Raw genomic sequence first — 17,946 nt, forward strand, 5'->3', positions numbered from 1 at the left:
GTGTCGTGTCGTACGTGAATGTGATGCATATGTGTGCTGTGTAGTATTATGTTTGCGTTGTCCGACGATGATGAGGGAAGGGAGAGATGAAACTCATTGGCGGCACTTGTTTCAAATGCTACCAAGTGGGCCACAGAACTTATCATCCGCATCCGATGGACAAATGACCATCAGCAGATGATGTTTGGAGTTCAATCCACAAAATTGGTGCATAGTCTGGTGATCAGTAACTTTACGCATTCTTCCCCTTGCCGGCCAAACACTGACGGTGAAAATTACATCCACCAGCAGGAATCGAACTGGCTTACCCTCCGAGTGTCTCCACACAAGCGTGAGTTAGCTATCTTGGGTACGGAGGCAGAAGGCGAAATAATTTGTTCGAAGGAAGTATTGCAGCCAGGAAAACCTTCGAATCAAAGTTTTCATAAGAAGGGATGATTCTGCGCATATCTGAATGGTGTGCTCTGTCGTAAGGGCGCAACGGCTCCTTGGCGTTTGTTTAAATGAGCACACACTAATACGAGGTGTGGCTAGGAAAAAACCGGACTGGTACTGGTGGAACAATAAAACGAATGCAATAAGGCTGAAAGTCGCGTGGCCTGTCACGTGACTCTCGCTCCGCCTACTGCTCGAGTTTCATCTGCCTCCTGCACTCAGTCTGCCCGTGGCGTCTGTTTTAAGTAGTTGACGTTTCGTCTGTGCGTCGGAAAATGTTGAGTGTACAGAAAGAACAGCGAGTTAACATCAAATTTTGTTTCAAACTAGGAAAATCTGCAAGTGAAACGTTTGTAATGTTACAACAGGTGTACGGCGATGATTGTTTATCGCGAACACAAGTGTTTGAGTGGTTTAAACGATTTAAAGATGGCCGCGAAGACACCAGTGGTGACACTCGCACTGGCAGACCGTTGTCAGCAAAAACTGATGCAAACATTGAAAAAATCGGTAAACTTGTTCGACAAGATCGGCGTTTAACAATCGGAGCAGTGTCTGAGTTAACAGGAGTTGACAAGGAAAGTGTTAGGCAGATTCTTCATGAAAGTTTCAACATGAACAAAGTGTGTTCAAAAATGGTTCCAAAGTGTCTCACAATTGAACAGAAGGAACGCCGAAGAATGATTTGTTCTGACACCCTGGAAAACATTGAAAGTGGTCCCACCTTCTTACAAAATGTTATTACTTGCGATGAATCGTGGTTTTTTACTTACGATCCCGAAACTAAACGCCAATCGATGCATTGGAAAACTCCTGGTTCTCCACGACAAAAAAAAGCACGAATGTCGAAATAGAAATTCAAGGCAATGATGATTGTTTTTTTTTTTTTTTTTTTTTGACATCAAAGGGATTGTGCACATTGATTGGGTACCAGAGGGACAAACAGTGAATCGGCATTACTACATTAGCGTCCTGGCTACCCTACGTGAGCGAGTACGGAGAAAACGGAACGATTTGTGGAGAAAAAAGTCATGGATCCTTCACCAAGACAATGCCCCAGCTCACAGTGCGTTGTCAGTGAAGACGTTTTTGGCAAAACACAACATTCCCATCTTAGATCATCCACCCTACTCACCTGATTTGGCCCCCTGTGACTTTTTTCTTTTCCCTAAAGTCAAGTCAGCTTTGAAAGGAACTAGATTTGAGACTGTTGAAGCAGTAAAAGAAAAAGCGACGGAAGTAATGTATGGACTTACCGAAAATGATCTGCAGCATTGCTATGAACAGTGGAAAATTCGTATGGAGCGGTGTAGAGACCGAGGAGGAGAGTACATTGAAGGAGATAACATGAAATTGTAAATAAATGTTTTTTCCAGCATCAGTCCGGTTTTTTTCTAGCCGCACCTCGTATCGTCTGAATTGCTACGGAAATCAATAATTTGCGAGTAGGGATTAATGGAAGGGAGACGCTGCATTACAACGTGCCGTAAGTTGGAAATCTGTGTCGGTCAGGGACTGTGTCTGGATGGCCGAAGCAGTTAAGGCAACCGCTCATAAGAAGCAGTAAATCCGGGTTCGGGTCCTGGTCTGGCACAAATGTTCAACTTTCGCCATTGCATTACTACAACGCCGTGTACAACTAGAAGTCACGAAATGCCAACTACCCCTTCCTTTTCTTTCTCCATTTTGCATTTCATAAAAATGGTTATTCTGTTATATGTAGAAAAGTCGTAATTGTTCCCAACTCAAATACATGTTATGTACGTACAAGAGGCGATCAAAAAGTTTCCATTAGAAGGCCTTACAAATGTAAGGAAATAGAGGCTCATCTCACTAGGGGTAAGATAGATACTGCCTACAAGAAAATTAAAGAGACCTTTGGAGAAAAGAGAACCACTTGTACGAATAACAAGAGCTCAGATGGAAACCCAGTTCTAAGCAAAGAAGGGAAAGCAGAAAGGTGGAAGGAGTATATAGAGAGTCTATACAAGAGCGAGGCACTTGAGGGAAATATTATGGAAATGGAAGAGGATATAGACAAAGATTAAATGGGAGATATGATACTGCGTGAAGAGTTTGACAGAGCACTGAAAGACCAAAGTCGAAACAAGGCCCCGGGAGTAGACCCATTCCATTAGAACTACTGACAGCCTTGGGACAGCCAGTCCTGAGAAAACTCTGCCATCTGGCGAGTAAAATGTATGAGACAGGCGAAATACCCTCAGACTTCAAGAAGAATATAATAATTCCAACCCCAAAGAAAGCAGGTGTTGACAGATGTGAAAATTACCGAACTATCAGTTTAATAAATCATAGCTGCAAAATACTAACACGAATTCTTTACAGACGACTGGAAGAACTGGTAGAAGCCGACCTCGGGGAAGATCAGTTTGGATTCCGTAGAAGTATTGGAACACGTGAGGCAATACTGACCCTACGACTCATCTTAGAAGACAGATTAAGAAAATGCAAAGCTACATTTCTAGCATTTGTAGACTTAGAGAAAGCTTTTGACAATGTTGACTGGAATACTCCCTTTCAAATTCTGAAGGTGGCAGGGGTAAAATACAGAGAGCGAAAGGCTATTTACAATTTGTACAGGAAACAGATGGCAGTTAGAAGAGTCGAGGGGCATGAAAGGGAAGCAGTGGTTGGCAAGGTTGTAACCTCTCCCTGATGTTATTCAATCCGTATATTGAGTAAGCAATAAAGGAAACAAAAGAAAAATTCGGAGTAGGTATTAAAATTCATGAAGAAGAAATAAAAACTTTGAGTTTCGCCGATGAAATTGTAATTCTGTCAAAGACAGCAATGGACTTGGAAGAGTAGTTGAACGGAAAGGGCAGTGTCTTGAAAGGAGGATATAATATGAATATCAGCAAAAGCAAAACGAGGATAATGGAATGTAGTCGAATTAAGTCGGGTGATGCTGAGGGAATTAGATTAGGGAATGAGACACTTAAAGTAGTAAAGGAGTTTTGCTATTTGGGGAGCAAAATAACTGATGATGGTCGAAGTAGAGAGGATATAAAATGTAGACTGGGAACGGTAAGGAATGCGTTTCTGAAGAAGAGAAATTTGTTAACATCGAGTATAGATTTAAGTGTCAGGAAGTCGTTTCTGAAAGTATTTGTATGAAGTGTGGCCATGTATGGAAGTGAAACGTGGACTTTAAATAGTTTGGACAAGAAGAGAATAGAAGCTTTCGAAATGTGGTGCTACAGAAGAATGCTGAAGATTAGATGGGTAGATCACATAACTAATGAGGAGGTATTGAATAGAATTGGGGAGAAGAGGAGTTTGTGGCACAACTTGACTAGAAGAAGGGATCGGTTGGTAGGACATGTTCTGATGCATCAAGGGATCACCAATTTAGTATTCGAGGGCAGCGCGGAGGGTAAAAATCGCAGAGGGAGACCAAGAGACGAATACACTAAGCAGATTCAGAAGGATGAAGGCTGCAGTACTTACTGGGAGATGAAGCAGCTTGCACAGGATAGAGTAGCATGGAGAGCTGCATCAAACCAGTCTCAGGACTGAAAACCACAACAACAACAGTCCAGAATTGTACAGCTTAGGGCAAAATCGCCCTAAGCAATGAGGCAATCATCCCATTCATTCACAACATTGAAGATACCCATTTGGTAAAACACCAAGCCTTGCTGCGTGAAGAAGTCCGTAACTAGCTGCCCCGGCCGACAGCTGTCGACGGCCCTATAAGACCACTCTTAAGGGCCTGAAGGCGTGGTAATTACCTTGGAAGAGATCAGGACTACAGAACGAGCGCTCGAGTGTCTCCCACTTGAGCTTCCTTGATTTTTGCGTTACGAAAATGTTCAAATGTGTGTGAATTCCTATGGGACCAAACTGATGAGGGCATCGGTCACTATACTTAGACACTACTTAAACTACCTTATGCTAAGAACAGCATACACACCCGTGCCAGAGGGAGGACTCGAACCTCCGGCTGGAAGGGCCGCGCAATCCGTGACAAGGCGCCTCAAACCGCGCGGTCACTCAGCACGGCCTTTGCGTTACGACATTCGCGATAATGGGACGTGAGTTACCATAAAGCAACAGCACCTCTTATTGCAGTTTTCCCGGACATTTCGCCTTAGCTACACGCCGTAATTTCTCCGGTGTTGCGCAGTATCGTTCCCCAGTGAAGGCGACGCCAAGTTCCTTAAAATTAGTGGTTGAGGCTGTCCTCCCAGACCGACAGGCGTCTCGTATCGAATCGCGACCAGTGCGGAAGTTGGCGCACCATTTCACAGTGGTGGTTGTCGACAGACACGCTGCCTCATGCCTCCGGTGGATGTGTACCGGTTCTTGTCCTTCAGCAACCAAGAAAATAGCAGCACATTAGTCCTCTTTCCACACATTTGGTAACAACGTTCACGTGTCCGTATTTACCACATGCGCATCAGAAAGACGCGAAAATCACACAAATCACTTGCCTACATGTCGGTGCTTATAAACACGCAGCGAGTCGCACGAAGTTACATATATGCTGCAGCGACACACTCAAACAGAAAAGTTTTGATCGCCCCTTATATTTCCGAATAAACAAGCAAAAACACCCTTTATCGTCTACTATACTACGGGCAATAAATCGCCGGAAACAGTAAGAATCGTAAAATAACTGGATTGACCGATAGTGGAACGACCACATAAAATACAGGGTAATTATAAATGATACAAGGTAATTATAAGTGATTGAAGTGATTTCATGGTATTTGCTGAAGCTATAGTATTTGACACTTTGTCACAGGGTTTCGTACACACTTGGAAAAACTGAAAAATATTTTTTTGACATATTACAAGTGCATCATATGTGGCTCCGTACTGATTCTACAGATATCATGTCGATAATCAAGTTCTTCCCTCGTTCAGCTTAGCATATCCCTATCAATCTGTTCAAAATCAATGTTGATATGAATTCGCAGTTGTGGTAGACGCAAAGAAACAACTCTAAAACTTAAGTAAGGTAACCATAAAGGTGGGACTGAGGATCGCCTATAACAGGACAAAGACATTAAATACCACTGCAGACTGGGAAACACCGGAAGGCACTGTGCAAATGGTGGACAAATTTAAATACATGGGAAAATTTATAACAGGAAGGAACAGGAGCAAGGAGGGTATAACAGAGAGGATAAAGGAGATGAGGTCAGCCTTCTGCATGACGAGAGAGATATACAATAAAAAGAATATATCCACAGAGGCAAAGATAAGCCACTAAAAGTCAACGGTGAGGAATGCAGTATTATACGCTGCTGAGACGATGACACTAGGAAGAAATGGGGCAGAACAACTAGAGAAAGAAGAGTGAAAAATACTACGTCCCAAAAGAGGTGGAGAGAGGTGGATGCGAAGACATAGGGAAGAATTGTACCAGAACATGAAAACAATATCCGGGGAAATCAGACTCAAAAGGGCAAGGTTTGCTGGACATTTAGTTAGGATGAGTATTTACAGAATGACGAAGAGAGTGTGGGAAACAACAGGGAGGACTAGAGGAAAGACAGGAACCAAGTGGGTTATTGAACTTCGGAAGGACTGGTTGAAATTGGGGATCAAGATCGAAGGAAAGGAAAATTAGAGGAACAAATATACACCGACCAATATGCCGGAGATCAACGGCAGAGAAGAATACAGGAAAAGATTAGAGTGTCACCAGTGGAGGCGACAGGAGAAACCGACACTGAAGATCTCGGAAGAAAAGCGGGAGAGAAGAAGAGAAAGAACGAAGAGGTTCTGGGAGAAGAAGAGGATAATGCAGTCCACGAAGGGGCTACCCGTGGTCTTACAGAGGCCGTAACGCAAGAAGAAGAAGAGGAAGAAGTTGTGGTAGGTTTGTTCGTAGAGGAGGCGTAAATACTGTATCTTTTACGAACCCTACACAATAAAATCTCATGGTGTTAGATCGGGAGAGCGTTAAGGCTATGACATGAATTGTTAATCGTCAACCCCATAAACACCGATCCTCTGGTTTCTCAGTTTTCTGTTTAAAAATTCACGAACATCTTGATGGAAGCGGGTTGAAGAACCATCTTGTTGGTAGATGAAGTCCACACTGTGGGTCTCCAGTTGGGGCACGAGCCAGTTTTCCAGTATGTGCATATTTCTTGTAACGGTCTTTTCTCAGAACAAAAGAGACGGCGAACTTTAAACCGCGAGACTGCACAGAACACATTAACTTTTGGTGAGTCTCGAATGCACTGCGCAATAGCTTACGGATTCCCTGTACCCAGATTCGCACATAGTGCCTGTTCGCTCTGTCAACCATAAAATAATGTTGCTTCATCAATGAATGGTTCAAATGGCTCTGAGCACTATGGGACTCAACTGCTGAGGTCATTAGTCCCGTAGAACTTAGAACTAGTTAAACCTAACTAACCTAAGGACATCACACACATCCATGCCCGAGGCAGGATTCGAACCTGCGACCGTAGCGGTCTCGCGGTTCCAGACTGCAGCGCCTATAACCGCACGGCCACTTTCATCAATGAAGATAAGTTTCTCACAAAACTCATCGTCTTTCATAAGCTGTTGCAACTGTACCGAAAATTCAATGCATCTGACGTGGTCATCGGGAGTCAAGGCTTGTAGCAGTTACAAGTGCTAAGATTTCAGTTTCAGTAGTTTTATTAAGCTCTTCCAAACTGTATGCTGTCGTATCCTCAGCTCTATGCTTGCACTCTTTATCAACTTCCGTGAGCTACGTGCACAACTCACCAGCAAGCAGTCAAACGTCTCTTTACTCACTGCAAGCCAGCCCGGTGATTTATCCTCACGGCAATGTTATTCTGCATCTCTTTGGGTAACCCCTCGTGGGAAATAAGTTCAAATGGCAAATGGTTCAAATGGCTCTGAGCACTATGGGACTTAGGTCATCAGTCCCCTAGAACTTAGAACTACTTAAACCTAACTAACCTAAGGACATCACACGCATCCATGCCCGAGGCAGGATTCGAACCTGCGACCGTAGCAGTCCCGCGGTTCCGGACTGCAGCGCCTAGAACCGCATGACCACCGCGGCCGGCTCAATTAAGTTCAAAAATAGTTCAAATGGCTCTAAGCAATATGGGACAACATCTAAGGTCATCAGTCCCCTAGGCGTAGAAGTACTTAAACCTAACTAACCTAAGGACATCACACACATCCATGCCCGAGGCAGGATTCGAACCTGCGTTTCCGGACTGAAGAGCCTAGAACGGCTCGGCCACAGCACACATTTAAATATAAACACATACATTTAAATATATACAATATTTACAGGCATACATACTGTGCATACAATATAAATACATGCACACACACACACACACACACACACACACACACATATACACACACACACACACACACACAACTATGATGAACAGTTCATCCAATTCTTCCGCACACACACACAACATCCACTATTCACAAACAAATTACAAGTCATGCACTCAATCTTTCAATGAGTAGGGTGAGAACGAGAGGGTCCCAATCTCATCCCCACAGGTGAACCATTTGTCGTCATGACATGACAACATTGCTTTCAGCTGCGGTACGGTATATAACTCATAGCATCACGATCGAAATGGCGACTGTGACAGGACTCGAACCTGCAATCGTCAAATTGTAACCACCTTGTTAAATTTGTCAGAAACTTAGTCAGCCGGTGTCGTTTGAAATGGCAGTTAGTATGACTGACGCGTAATAAATATTTCGTGTGAAGCGCCGCTGCGACACAAAGGTCAGTTGTGGAAACTAAGCCACTGAATATTAAAAGTAACGTTATCGAGGAATACACCCGACTGACAACACAAAATAAAAGGGCACGTACATTCACGAGTGAGTGGTTCAAAATAAATATTACTACTATAAAGGAAATGAATCATAAGTATAGTTATGCGAACGTACGATTGGGATAGTGGCACATACTTTCTAAGTACTATCATTCCCCGTGGTCTGGGTAAAAAGAGTAGTGGTTAAAATGCATTTACTCATCCAAGAAAGAAAGTAATCGGACTTCGTAATTAAACGAAAAGAAAGATTGCATGTTCTGAAAGTCGCGACAAATGTGACCTAAATATTGAAATTGCCCTTGGCGGCCACAAAGGGAAAGAGATGAACACATTCACATAACTCGATTCTTGAGCAGTGCTGTCGTGAAGATCGTCACCTCCATCTAAATTCTCCATACAAAATTAAAATAATAATAACCTTCTAGAATTACAGGGACTGGGATCCATTGTATCGTAAATGAGAAAGTCGTAATGTTTCAGAAGTTGCTTTCATTATTATCACAATTTCACTAGTAATTACACAGAACGTCTTGTCACCAGGACATGAGAACAATGAAAGGTAACTATTACTACAACCAATAAACGAAGAGGGTAAATCTTTTTTTGTCCGTCGGTGTAAAATACTTTTCAAATTAATCTTTGGTATGAGAGTCGAATTATTATCTACACATTTATCAATAAGAAAAAATTATTAAGTTCCTTTATATCGCCCCCTTGGGCGAACTGTCCGAAGAAATATCAAATTCCGAGCACTTTACACACTGGTAGTGCTTTCACTCCTTCATACACGTACTTGAATTGCACTGTTCGTGTCTTTTAAGGGTTTTCTCATCACCACTTTGCTTACATAGTACTGGTGCCGGCCTGGCACTAATTAATGAAAGCAAAACATATACACTAGCGTACACAAATCATACATTAACTTACATACTACACACGAAAATTACTGCATCGTCCTTTACATCAAATACAAATTACATTTTATACAAGTCCATAGTTTAGTTCTTTATCATGGTTTGCAGCGTCATTGTTCCTGCGTACAAATAAATTTTCAGTTGCACGTTGACAACAAAATTACGTTTCACAAGTCTTTTCTGTGATTCTACAATTACGTTTTTCTTGAAAATAAAAAGTTCCACAAGAACTTCGTATATTTTGGTGTATCGACCCAGGCTGTAGGTTTAGCAAGGGAATCTGGAGTGGTAAGTGTGATAAATTCTTCCTTATAGTTGCTCATGTTCTACACTGCCTGCCTCTTTTATACCAGGATCTATTTGATAACGTCCCAGTATATTTCCTTTCTGGATTTTATAGTTGTCTCATTATGGGCAAGATAAACATGTAACAAATCAAATTCACTTAGTCTAACTTAATACTAACATATACATAAACATAGGCGCTGTTCCGCCTTAAATTCCATGAACATAGGTGTCGTTTTTATTTCGTAACGTGGGGAGTTGATCGTGAGCTGTAGTGTTAAGACTTTATTTAGTGGATCAGGAAGTAGTGTCTGTACATCTCTTTACACTATGGTTATTGTCCATTTTAAGGTAGATTTTGCTTTCCATTCAAATTGTCCTCCTGCGCCACGCCTACAGTCAATAATGCATCAGTTACAAGTAACCGCACACGCAATAATTAGCCTGGCAGCTCGCTACGCACCGTTTGGAGTCCAGTAGCCATCAGTCTTACGCATGATAGTTCGCGACTGGGAACGTTCAGTTTAGTTCGCGGTTCCGTTGCGAGCTAGGTCGCTCTTTTAGTTCGTTAGCTCCCATCTCGACTTCTAGAAAGACAGTTCGCTCGCTTTGCTACCGCTACTGCACACACTCTTTTACTCGTTATGCTAGTCTTTTAAATGATGACCAGTGTTGCCAATGCCTGTATTATTACAGTTTTATGTCGAGTAATTAGGGCAAATAAACCAGTTATTTACACAAATGGGTGAAATGGGGTAGTCAACTACTTTCAAATGGTTCAAATGGCTCTGAGCACTATGGGACTTAACTTCTAAGGTCATCAGTCCCCCAGAACTTAGAACTACTTAAACCTAACTAACCTAAGGACATCACACACATCCATGCCCGAGGCAGGATTCGAACCTGCGACCGTAGCGGTCACGCGGTTCCGGACTGTAGCGGCAAGAACCGCACGGCCACCCGGCCGGCCGTCACTACTTTACTTTACATACAGTGCACTGGTAGTATTTTAATTTTAAAATATATTTATTTATTTATTAATTCATTGTAGGAATATTACTTACAGAATATGCTAAATGCGTTTTCTTGTGAATAAAAATACACTTTCATAAATAATTGACTTTTTTAAAAGTTTTGGAAATAACCAACAAAAAATATTTCTGCTTTAGGTACAGGTTAAGAACTATATGGCACAAACAATAATACCTTTATCATTAACGGAAGAAAGACTAACACTTATAATTTGTTACCAAACAATTAGACATACAAAAAATAACTATGACCCCTGAGTGAGGCCGTATTCTAAAGCATTCTTTTGGTGCCAGATTGAGATTTTCACTCTGCAGCGGAGTGTGCGCTGATATGAAACTTCCTGGCAGATTAAAACTGTGTGCCGGACCGAGACTCGAACTTGGGACCTTTGCCTTTAGCGGGCAAGTGCTCTACCAACTGAGCTACCCAAGCACGACTCACGCCCCGTCCCCACAGCTTTACTTCTGCCAGTATCTCGTCTCCTACCTGTTTCGCAGGAGAGCTTCCGTAAAATTTGGAAGGTAGGAGACGAGATACTGGCAGAAGTAAAGCTGTGAGGACGGGGCGTGAGTCGTGCTCGGGATAACTTGTGGATAACATCTGAAGTTCACTGAGGCTTTCTGCGGGTGATGCTATGGTATATCGAGAGGTTGTAACAATGGAAAATTGTACTGAAATGCAGGAGGATCTGCAGCGAATTGACGCATGGTGCAGGGAATGGCAATTGAATCTCAATGTAGACAAGTGTAATGTGCTGCGAATACACAGAAAGAAAGATCCCTTATCATTTAGCTACAATATAGCAGGTCAGCAACTGGAAGCAGTTAATTCCATAAATTATCTGGGAGTACGCATTAGGAGTGATTTAAAATGGAATGATCATATAAACTTGATCGCCGGTAAAGCAGATGCCAGACTGAGATTCATTGGAAGAATCCTAAGCAAATGCAATCCGAAAACAAAGGAAGTAGGTTGTTCGCACACTGCTTGAATAATGCTCAGCAGTGTGGGATCCTTACCAGATAGGGTTGATAGAAGAGATAGAGAAGATCCAACGGAGAGCAGCGCGCTTCGTTATAGGATCGTTTAGTAATCGCGAAAGCGTTATTGAGTTGATAGATAAACTCCAGTCGAAGACTCTGCAGAAGAGACGCTCAGTAGCTCGGTACGGGCTTTTGTTGAAGTTTCGAGAACATACCTTCACCGAGGAGTCAAGCAGTATATTGCTCCCTCCTACGTATGTCTCGCGAAGAGACCACGAGGATAAAATCAGAGAGATTAGAGCCCACACAGAGGCATACCGACAATCCTTCTTTCCACGAACAGTACGAGACTGGAATAGATGGGAGAACCTATAGAGGTACTCAAGGTACCCTCCGCCACACACCGTCAGGTGGCTTGCGGAGTGTGGATGTAGATGTAGATGTAGGTACAGCTTGCACCTTCTTTTGTACTTCATCCATTATGTCATTGTGAACCCTTGATATTAAATTTTCCGATAACGTTTTTCTTGATGGAAGTTTGTAGTTTGGGCAATGAGAAACTAGTTCTATCAGTTTTCGAAAATCTTTTTCTTCCACAATTCGTAGAGCGCGATGCCCTTTAGCTACCATCTTGACAACTTGTCTGTCTATTTCTTCAACCTTTCGGACTGACGGTGGTCTTCGAATGTATTGGTTCATTGATTGTTGGGAGGCTGATACCGAAATAACATTCTGCAATAGGATGTAGTTTGATTTGCTTGCAGTGAGTTTAAACTAGACATTATCGGTGGTTGTCTTCCCATCGTTGAACAGTGGTTACATTTTGCTTTTCTTTTATCTTTGTCTTCAGTGAAATGTGTCCACAAGGAACTATGTTTCCTTTTTGATGACATCGTAATAAACAGCGTAAAACAAAACATAGTAACCCTATAATCAACCGATACGCATTACCGTAGTCCACATCATCGCATTGTAGAAGTCCATTGTTATGTGATGATAGTCATTTTACATTACACATTTTAGGTACTATACTTACCTAACGCTGTGTACGATTTTACTTCTTGACGCTATGGTTATATGTCAGACACTGCAGTGCAAAATACCGTAAAACAGAAAATTAGCAGCACTGAGCTATGTAACTGCAGCTGGCAGACGCTCAGCACAATATGACGCTCATAGGCGTGGGAGGGGGGGGGGGGGGGGGGGAGGAGACGTGATTTTCTTAAAGCCTACTGCGGGATCCGTCTCGCTATTGTCCGTCGGTCTTCGGAAAACAGCGAACGCGGAACTACACAAGACTAATAACCATGCACCCACCCCTGGGTAGATGATGCAGTGCGTGCCGGCCAATGCATCTGTAGGAAGTGCAGCGTTCGCAGCATTTACGAAACTACTGCACCTTCTTCAACTCGTTGTACACCTTGGCTGTGAGAAAGGATCACAGGCCGCCTCCTACATTCCCTGCACGGAGGTAAGTACTACACTTTATTATTTAGCTTGACAACGTCACAGTGTGCTGGTGCTCAAGCACCCGTACCGTAGCAGGCTTCCTCGATCCCCTAAGTCTCATTTATGTCGAAGTAGAAGGCTCGTGGTGTAAAACACCTTCTCACTTGCCTCTACGCGTATAACTCACATGTCACTAAATAAATCACTGTCACTGAATAACTCACTGTCACTGGGTAACTACACGCTGTTCTGTTCATTTTTACTGTTCAAAAAAAGTTGTAGCTCATGAGACCACTGGATAGTTTTTAGTTTACGCCCACTTTCGTTATTTGCTTCTCTTTCAAAACTTTATCTGTGTACATGTTGCTCAAAATACTGCATTGCGCAACTGGGTAGGGACCGAGAGAGGTGGCGCAGTGGTTAGGCACTGGACTCGCATTCGGGAGGACGACGGTTCAATCCCGCGTCCGGCCATCCTGATTTAGGTTTTCCGTGATTTCCCTAAATCGCTCCAGGCAAATGCTGGGATGGTTCCTTTCAAAGGGCACGGCCGACTTCCTTCCCCGTCCTTCCCTAATCCGATGAGACCGATGACCTCGCTGTCTGGTCTCCTTCCCCAAAAACAACAACAACAACAAGCAACTGGGTAGTTGAATGTGCTCTCAGAATGTATGTGCCTCTAATACTATAGTTCGCGATCACGATACTATTTTATGTCTCACAAGGCGTTAGAGAACACGTTTTCGAGAACAACAGCACTTCCCTAACTTAGGATCGTGCTACAAATGCACATGTACATCGAACGACTGAAAAAAAAATGAGTGCCCCGAAAGTGCATATAGAAATTGTTTCCAAATGAGGCAAAATCTGTGCATTAACTGCCCACGAGTTACCGCGTGGTGAGGAGGGGGGGGGGGGGAGGGGGGAGGGAAGGAAATTTCATCTTTACCTCACCCAACATTATAACAACGCATGGTACACACATCAAAAACAAGTAGAATGAAATAAAAACACATAAATAAAGCAATCACTATACTTAAATTCACACGTAAATAAAAAATTAAAATGCTAGGTAACACGAGCAACAGATTGATGATGTAGCTTGGTTCATGTATGCTACACTGCTTCTTAAGTCTGTGTCTGTGTTTGTACATGTTTTCATGTTCGTGTGTTCATCATTGTATCACTGGTATGTGCACAATTTATATACCGTAGTCAATACTTAGTTTACTTTTTCCACAAAATATCTTCTACTTAAATTGGATAAAATACACACATCACAAAAAGTTTTGCATCACCCCAGTTATGAGAACTCTTGAAGATAGACGTTGACTGTGGATGTCGTATCATAGACACAGTCCCTTTGATAGTTCAGAGATGTCACTGAACCCACCCAAAGATGTAAACAACCATGCATGAGCAGCGCCTATTAGATGGAGGGGGTCCGACAGCTGGTCAGTTCAAGACATTCCACCATGAAGGAGGTACACGGCGGGTGTTGTTTGTAGTTCAACCATGCCTGGACACTCAATACTGCGGTTCGATCGCGTCCGCATTGTTACTTCGTGACAGGAAGGTCTCTCAACAAGGGAAATGTCCAGGCGTCTCGGAGTGAACCAAAGCGATGTTGTTCAGACATGGAGGAGATACAGAGAGCCAGGAACTGTTGATGACATGCCTCGCTGAGGCCGCCCAAAAGCTACTACTGCGGTGGATGACCGCTACCTACGGATTATGGCTCGGAGAAACTCTGACAGCAACGCCACCATATTGAATAATGCTTTTCGTGCAGCCACAGAACGTGGTGTTACGACACAAACTGTGCACAATAGGCTGCATGATGCGCATCTTCACTCCCGACGCCCATGGTGAGGTCCATCTTTGCAACCACGACACCATGCAGCGCGGTACAGACGGGCCCAACAACATGTCGAACGGACTGTTCAGGATTGGCATCACGTTCTCTTCACCGATGAGTGTCGCAAATGCCTTCAACCATACAATCGTCGGAGATGTGTTTGGAGGCAACCCGGTCAGGCCGAACGCCTCAGACACACTGTCCAGCGAGTACAGCAAGGTGGAGATTCCCTGCTGTTTTGGGGTAGCATTATGTGGGGCCGACGTACACCGCTGGTGGTCATGGAAGGCGCCGTAGCGGCTGTGCGATACACTGGAGGGGAGTCGATGTAGGCTGCGTCATGACAAGAGGTGAAAGTCGCCGCAAGTAGGGACTCTGTCACCAGATAGCTTTCTTACAATAGAAAATTTATTTATTAATGAAACTAAGCGCTGCAAAGTCACATGCCACTTATTTTGTTTGAAGATGAGATATTGGAAATATTGATTATTGACTGGGATTCGTGGTCAGATCTTCTCTTTGACGGGATTTCTCCCTCCAGGGCGATACAGTTCCGTCGTTTCGTTGTTTCCTCAAGATTCCAAACTCCTCAAGCTCTCCACGAAAGCAATCTATCTGAATTCGAATCCCGATACGATGCAAAAACTCTCATCATGTCATTTCAAACTGTAGCTTGTGCACATCAAATTACAGGTAAAAAATAATTACGATTTTTAATGTCTCTGTGCGCATTGTGAAAATTAATGATTGGTGCTAGGTTCGGCTCCCAGTCAGACACATAACTTTTCATCACAACACGTCGAACATGTCACTCACAGTTACTGGAGAAAAAGAATTCAGTACTTTACGTCTCATTTGTCATTAGTCAACAGCGACGATGTGAGGTTTGATTCCCAGCCAGCATAGAACTTCCATTATTTGGAGTTTAGACAAGTAAACACCTTATTACTACTGAAGTAAACCAATTTTTAACTTCTATTCGTGGACAGAAAACAATAGCGATGGGTGCTGGGTTCTAATTCTCGTAAGGCAACACTTTTACATCACGTCATTTCAGTCTGTCATTTCACTACTGGTGAATATATTCGATGGCTAACATTTAACTGTGCTTAGTTAACAGTCCGATCACGTGGTGGGTTCGAACCCCATACAACGCAAATTTTACCTCACGTCATTTCAAGTTCAAAGATGCGCACGTTTTGTTACTTGTGATTAGAATCATATTTAGGATATTAACAGTGATGATATTTACTGGGCAGGCATTCCAGGTCCCGATCCAGAACAAAAATTTTGTTCATGTTATTTCAAGGTGGAACTTCCTTTTGTAAAGATCATTTATTGTAATAGATTTGAGTTTACAAGCAGTAAAGAGTGTATTTCTATAATAATGTTTTACCAGTTATTAATTTGCATCTAGTCTGATAGATATACGGAGCATGTTCTCTGCTAGTCTCCTCTAGTAACCATTTTGTGTCGCAAACGATTGTACTGGGAAGAGATTAGAGGACCTGCAAGATAGTCATGTCATGTGGGTTGCATACGTATCAGGAGGAACTCAGTGCAGGTAGTTGAGACAAGAGTCTACACCAGTGGTTCCCAAAAGCTATGCCAGAGGGGTCCGCAAGATGATATTAGAATAAAAAATATATTAAATATGTTTCGTATGATAACAGATTTTTTGTTTTGGCCGCTTCCTGCATTAGCAGAGCTTTAGCGAACGCTAACTCTGCGTCTAGCGTCTTCCTAGAGCCAACTGACGCTAGCACACTCTAGCGCAAAACTAGAATTAGACAGAGGCAAATTGTTCTGCTGTATACCGTTAGACAGCGCGCGCTGCCCCTTTGCAGCTGACAACTGACAGTCACTTTACACAGAAACTCGCATTTCAGACGACAATGGGCCATTGTTAATTTACTGCCATTGCTTTCACAGACCGTGTTACATATTCAATATTCTGCATTAAAACAGTAGTGTCTGTAAAGCGTTGTTTTTCGCGGAAGCTACAGTTCGCGTAGTTAAAAATGGACCGTTGATTAAAAAGTGGTTCGTTAAAACGAGAAAGGCCTACAGATGAAGAGGAAGATAATGCATTTGATGTTCAAGCAAGTAAGTCAGTGACTCTCGAACCGAAGTTGGCAGTGCCCATTGAACCTAAATTGTTGGCGTCCCTTGAACCTAACCCTTCCAAGATCCGTGTTAAGCTTACTGGAAAAATTAGAAAATATAACTCTGATTACTTGGAATTCGGTTTTACTTTCACTGGACCTGAGCAACAGCCTAAACCTCAATGTGTAATTTGCTATGAAAGCCTTTCGAATGAATGTATGAAACCAGCAAAACTCCGGCGCCATCTTGAAACAAAGCAACCAGAGTACAAAAGTAAGTCATTAGATTTTTCAAATATTAATTAGGAGAGTTGAAAACATCTCGTAAAACAATTACCTAACACTATGGTGCAAATTTAAATGAAAATGCAACCCTTGAGTCTTACGAGGTGGCTCAGCTTGTTGCTAAATGTGGGAAAAATCACACAATTGCTGAGGAACTTATACTGCCATCAGCAATAATACTCTGCAAGAGAATGTTAGGTGATGCAGCTGCTAACGTGATAGGAACTGTCCCGCTCTCAAATAATACTGTTAAAAGACGAATTGCTGATATGGCAGTTAACATCGAAGAAACATTGCTGGCTAGACTCTGCATGAGTGACATGTACGCTCTACAATTGGATGAAAGCACAGACTTATCAAAAACAGCTTTAATGTTGGTTTTCGCACGATTCTTATGGGAGGACCAAGTGTTCGAAGATTTTCGTTTTTCATTCGAACTACTGTATACAACAGCTGACGATATTTTTACTGCATTAAATAATTATCTCAATGCACACGATGTTACCTGGAAAAAATGTATAGGCTTGTCGACGGATGGAGCAAAGTCAATGGCTGGCAAAAAAACAGGACTTCTAGCTCTTATCAAAGCAGTAGTCCCAGAGGTGAAATGGACTCACTGTTGTATCCATCGTGAAGCCTTAGTAGCCAAAAGATTGCCTGAACCTTTGCAAAATCATCAAACTCGACATCTGCAATCCAGATTATTTTCTTTGTTGTGTAAAGAGATCGGCAGTGAGCATGAGCAACTTCTTATTCATACGGAAGTAAGATGGCTTTCTCGAGGTAGGATCTTGTCAAGATTTT

General features: G+C 42.7%; 1 protein-coding gene across 1 annotated transcript in view; it reads left to right on the top strand.

The window, feature by feature from the left end:
• The window catches only part of LOC124798615 (flocculation protein FLO11-like), a 144,161-nt gene that overhangs the window by 48,043 nt on the left and 78,172 nt on the right, over window positions 1-17,946 (top strand). The window lies entirely within an intron of this gene.

The sequence above is a fragment of the Schistocerca piceifrons genome, chromosome 1, assembly GCF_021461385.2.
Source record: "Schistocerca piceifrons isolate TAMUIC-IGC-003096 chromosome 1, iqSchPice1.1, whole genome shotgun sequence".
NCBI lineage: Eukaryota > Metazoa > Arthropoda > Insecta > Orthoptera > Acrididae > Schistocerca > Schistocerca piceifrons.